Source organism: Chiloscyllium plagiosum, chromosome 26 (genome assembly GCF_004010195.1).
Source record: "Chiloscyllium plagiosum isolate BGI_BamShark_2017 chromosome 26, ASM401019v2, whole genome shotgun sequence".
Lineage (NCBI taxonomy): Eukaryota > Metazoa > Chordata > Chondrichthyes > Orectolobiformes > Hemiscylliidae > Chiloscyllium > Chiloscyllium plagiosum.
In genome coordinates this window covers 3,794,791-3,800,651 of record NC_057735.1, presented here as the reverse complement: position 1 = coordinate 3,800,651, position 5,861 = coordinate 3,794,791, and positions in this window count along the sequence as shown.

The window sequence follows — 5,861 nt, the reverse complement described above, 5'->3', positions numbered from 1 at the left end:
GCGATGATGTGAGGGCCGGAAGTGGCTGTGGGAGTGGCCATGATGGGGGCAGAAGTGACATCATCAATCAGCGTGGGGGTGGTAGCTGCATCAGCCGCATGGCTAATGGTGTTTCTGAGGCGAACCACAACAACGAGCACCCGAGCTACAAATCTTCGCACAAACTTTGAATCTTCTGGAATGTTTGAGTAGCGCTGGTTATGGAGGTGGGTAGATAAAAGTTTGTTGTACTTACAGTTTTTGATGTTTGAGATGGAATTGAAATACTGTTTGTTGAGAGTATGAATTCTCCTGAGGATGTAGTACAGAGTGGGTCCTTTGCAATTCTGAGAGAGTGTGGCCCTCAGCTGCGGCAGGGCTGACTGGAGAGAGGTTAGGTGCCGGTGCATTGCTGCAAGTGTGGAGCGGAGGATCTTGAAGGAGAACTGTTGCTGGTGTTTTTGAATCTGTAGTCTGTACTGTTTGTCCTATTCGGGTGGGATGAGTTGGTTAGGGAGGCAGGCACTGAGGAAGCACATGTGGCTGTGGTAGCGAGTTTGTTTCACGACATGGTTGAAGAGCCCATTGTACTCTATGCTACTTTCTCCCCACCCCCACCCTCCTCTAGCTTATCTCTCCACGCTTCAGACTCACTGTCTTTATTCCTGATGAAGGGCTTTTGCCCGAAACGTCGATTTCGAAGCTCCTTGGATGCTGCCTGACCTGCTGTGCTCCTCCAGCACCACTAATCCAGGCACTGGTAAAAGAAAATGCTTTAACTTCTGGATACTTAGTGAGGCCTGAATAAAACTAAAACTTCACAGAAACAGGCTGTTTGGCCCACCATTGCCAAGTCTACTCTCTGTAAGGGTCATTGCCCATACTTTGCCCACTTTGCTCACCCTGCAATGGTTCCCCTTTCAGTATTTGGCCAATTCACTTCTGAAAGTTGTTTCCGTTGCCTTACCAAGCTGTATATGATCTCAACAACTTGCTGCATAAAATAAAAACTTCCTTGGATTCTTTTGCCAACAGCTGTTTCTGACACGTGTTCAACTAACATGACTTCAGAATGCTTGAACTAAATGCGTTGTAGAAACTTGCTTCATTTCTCTCTACCATCCTCCTCCTGCCTGAGGGGCTCCCAAGCCTCCAAAAGGGAAAACAAAATATTGCTGAGTTCAGCGTGATTTATTATTGTGTTCCAACACAGAAATAACAAGGACATGGAAACAAGTGTAAGCAAGAAGTGTGTACGTGTGGGAATGGAATTGTGCTTTCCAACTATCCAGAGTTTTCCTGGTGTGTCCAGGAGGTAAAGGTTAATTTCTAACTGATACCTGCAAAAAAGAACCCAGATAACAACATACCAAAAAAAGAGCAGGAGTACATCATTCAGTTCCTTGAACTTGCTCCACCACTTGGGCGGCACGGTGGCACAGTGGTTAGCACTGCTGCCTCACAGCGCCTGAGACCCGGGTTCAATTCCTGCCTCAGGCGACTGACTGTGTGGAGTTTGCACATTCTCCCCGTGTCTGCGTGGGTTTCCTCCGGGTGCTCCGGTTTCCTCCCACAATCCAAAGATGTGCAGGTCAGGTGAATTGGCCATGCTAAATTGCCTGTAGTGTTAGGTAATGGGTAAATGTACGGGTGTGGGTGGGTTGCGCTTCGGCGGGTCGGTGCGGACTTGTTGGGCCGAATGGCCTGTTTCCACACTGTAACGTGATGTAATCTAATCTAATCACTTGCTGCTCTGATTGGAACCTCAAATTACATTCCAACACTGAGCCTTCATAAAGACCAACAATCTTTCACTCCCTTACTTTCAAGAATCTATCTACCTTTTCTTTAAAATATTCCAAGATGTGCTTTCTCTGCCTTTTTAGAAAGAGGGTTCCAAAGATTCACGACCTTTCTTTTATTTTCTTTGAAAGTTTAGATTAGCTTAGCTTCCCTGCCCTTTGGCCCAACCAGTCTACACCGACCTTCCAAAGAGTAATCCACCCAGACCCATTTCCCTTTGACTAATGCACCTAACACTATGGGCAATTTAGCTTGATCAATCCACCTAAACTGCACATCTTTGGACTGTGGGAGGAAACCGGAGCACCCAGAGGAAATCCACGCAGACATGGGGAGAATGTGCAAACTCCACACACAGTCCCCTGAGGCTGGAGTTGAACCCGGGTCCCTGGCACTGTGAGGCAGCAGTGCTAATCACTGAGCCACCGTGCCATCCCTTAATACTGACTTATTAATTATAAGTATAATGCAGCAAAAATGGCTTTGATTGTGGTCAGAGGGGGAACTGGCATGATGGATTTGTTGGGCAACTGATGGTGGTGAAGGTCATTCAGGATATCACGTGATGAAATATCCAACCAAAGTTGGCAATTCCAGACTGCAAAGGTGTAATAACTGAGAGAATAGTCAAACTCTGCCTGTTGAATCTGCCCCCTCTTCATCTGGAGAACAGCAGAATAATGCAAAGAAATCTTCATTTAGCTGCTTTCATGCAAATGAATATGATATTTTCCTCATTTCCTTCCTCTGTTCACTGGAGCATAACTTCGGAGCGTGAGCCTTTTCCTTGATTATTCATCACGACAAAGCATTTCTATTCAATGTCAGCAGAATATTCAACAGGACCAATATAGCACCATTGACATATAAATGGATCAAGGAGACGGGCACAGCAAATAATTATGAGAGAGGTAGCAGAAGAACTGGACAGATAAAGAAAAGAAAGCTTTCTTTCTATAACATTTCAAGGCATTATAAAATGCTTTACAATCACTGAAGAAATTGAAGTGTGGCTGCTGCTGTATGGAAAACACAGCAATCAATTCACACACAGTAAGCTCCTTCAAAACACCATCTTTGTGGCATTGATTGAGGGATAAATATTGGGCTCAGACACCAGATGATGGCTCCCCTTTCCTTCAAAATAGTGCGGTGAGATACCTGAGACAGCAGAAGGGACTTTTTTTTTATTTCAAACATTTACTTTATTCATAAAATAATTTGATGGTCTGTACAGTTGGTCATGCCATACATACATAAACATTTACATACAGAGAACAGAATTTATCATTTTTATATACAGGTCTGTACGTTTTTCAATCATATGCCCATATATTTAGCTGAGGCGTCAGCAGAACCCAAATGACTCCGTGGGCCCCCTGGTCTTCGTTAGGCAGGCAGATATTACATGGTGGTCTTTCCCCACCACGCCTTGGCGGCAGCTGCCCCGAGCTTCAGCGCATCCCTCAACACGTAGTCCTGGACCTTGGAATGTGCCAGTCTGCAACACTCAGTCGGGGTCAACTCCTTCAGCTGGAAGATCAACAGGTTTCGGACCACCCAGAGAGCGTCCTTCACCGAGTTGATGAGCCTCCAGGCACAGTTGATGTTCGTCTCGGTGTGCGTCCGGGGGACAGACCGTAGAGCACGGAGTCCCCCGTCACAGCGCAGCTCGGGACGAACCTCAACAAACATCACTACATTCCTCTCCAGACTTCTTCTGCATAGGCACATTCCAGAAGGAGGTGTGTGACAGTCTCGTCCCCCCCGCAGCCGCTTCGAGGGCAGCGTGTGGTGCTGCTGAGAGTCCGGGCGTGCATAAAGGATCTCACAGACAGAGCCCTTCTCACCACCAGCCAGGCCATGTCTTGGTGCTTGTTGGAAAGTTCTGGCGATGAGGCATTCTACCGAATGGCTTTGACAGTCTGCTCAAGGAACCGCTCGATTGGATCCGCCCTCTCCTTTTCCCGAAGGGTCTCGAGGACACTACGTGCTGAGCACTTCCTGATGGACTTGAGGTCAAAGGTGTTTTTCTTCATAAACTTTTCCACGAAGGACAGGTGATACGGAATGGTCCAACTACTCGGAACGTTCTGCAGCAGCGAGGCCAGGCCCATCCTTCGCAACACCGGGGACAGGTAGAACCTCAGTACGTAGTGACACTTGGTGTTTGCGTACCGGGGATCCACGCACAGCTTGATGCAGCCACACACAAAGGTGGCCATCAGGGTGAAGGTGGCATTGGGTGTATTTTTTCCCCCATTGCTCAGATCTTTGTACAGCGAGTCCCTTCGGACCCGGTCCATCTTTGACCTCCATATAAATTGAAAGATGGCCCGGGTGACTGCAGCGGCACAGGTTCTGGGAATAGGCCAGACCTATGCCACGTGCAACAGCAATGACAGTGCCTCACATTTGATGACCAGGTTTTTTCCTGCAATGGAGAGCGACCGTAGCTTCCATCTGCCTAATTTCTGCCTCACTTTGCTGATACGCTCCTCCCAAGACTTGGCGCACACCCCAGTCCCCCCGAATCAAATACCCAGCACCTTCAGGTGGTCAGTCCTGACGGTGAAGGGGATCGAGGATTGGTCGGCCCAGTTCCCGAAGAGCATGGCCTCGCTCTTGCCTCGACTTACCTTGGCCCCCGAGACCCATTCGAACTGGTCACATATGCACATGAGTCTGCGCATGGACAGTGAATCCGAGTAGAAAATGGCGATGTCATCCATGTACAGAGAGGCCTTGACCTGCAGGCCCCCGCTGCCAGGAATAGTCACCCCTGTCAGCTCGCATCCTTCCTGATGGACTCGGCCAATGGCTCTATACAGCACACAAACAAGGCAGAAGAGCGAGGGCAGCCCTGCCTGACTCCAGATCTGACTGGAAAGCTATCTGAATCCCACCCATTGATTGAGACTGCACTGACAATGTTGGTGTCGAGCAGTCTGATCCAATTGCAGATTCCCTCCCCAAAGCCCATTTTGAAGAGAACATCTCTCATGTACCTGTGTGATATCATGTCAAAGGCTTTCTCCTGGTCCAGGCTGATCAGGCAGGAGTCCAACCCTCTGTCCTGCACGTAGGCGATCGTATCCCTGAGGAGTGCGAGACTCTCAGCGATCTTCCTGCCCGGTACAGCACAGGTTTGGTCAGGGTGAATCACCGACCCAGAGCAGACCTGACCCGGTTGGCGATTACCTTTGACAGAATTTTGTAATTCGCATTCAACAGTGAGATTGGTCTCCAATTTTTGAGTTCCTCCCTCTCCCCCTTCTGCTTGTAGGTGAGGGTGATGATGCCTTTCCTTATGGATTCACTCATGGTACTTGCCCGAAGCATACTGACATACACCTCCAGTAGGTCCTGGCCAATCAAGTCCCACAGAGCAGAATAGAGCTCGACCGGTAAGCCGTCGCTTCCAGGAGTTTTATTCTTTTCGAAGGACCCGGCCTTGGTCAGCTCGTCCAGAGATAGTGGCTGGTCCAGCCTCTCCCGTGTTCTGTCGTCTAAGACCTCCGTGATAGAGGACAGGAACAACTGGGAGGCCGTGCTGTTGGTCGGCTTCGCGTCATACAGACTGGCGTAGAAGGATTTGATGATTCTCATGACGTCGCCAAGCCATCTTCTTCCTGCACGGAGCTTTCTCTGTGCACCTTCTGGAAGAAGAAACGTGAGCACATCTCGTCCTGCTCCACCAAGCGGACCCTGGACCGGAAGATTATCTTGGAGGCCTCCGAGGCAAAGAGCGAGGCTTGCTGGCCCTTCACCTCCTTGAGGTTCTCCGTGACATCGACCCCCATCGTCTGCAGCATACTTTCCTGAAGCTGGGACAGTTTTCCCCGTCTCTCTCTCACCTCCTGAACACCTTTGAGGATGAAGAACCTCTTGATGTTCCCTTTTACTGTTTCCCACCAGTCCGCTGGGGACTCAAAGAGGGGCTTCACGGTTCTCCAACCTGCGTAGTCCCTCTTGAGCTCCTCAATGTTTCCCGGGGTCAACAGCTTTGTGTTCAGCTTCCACGTTCCCTTACCAGCCTGCTGCTCGTCCTGTAGGTGAGTCGGCCAGCAGGAGGGAGT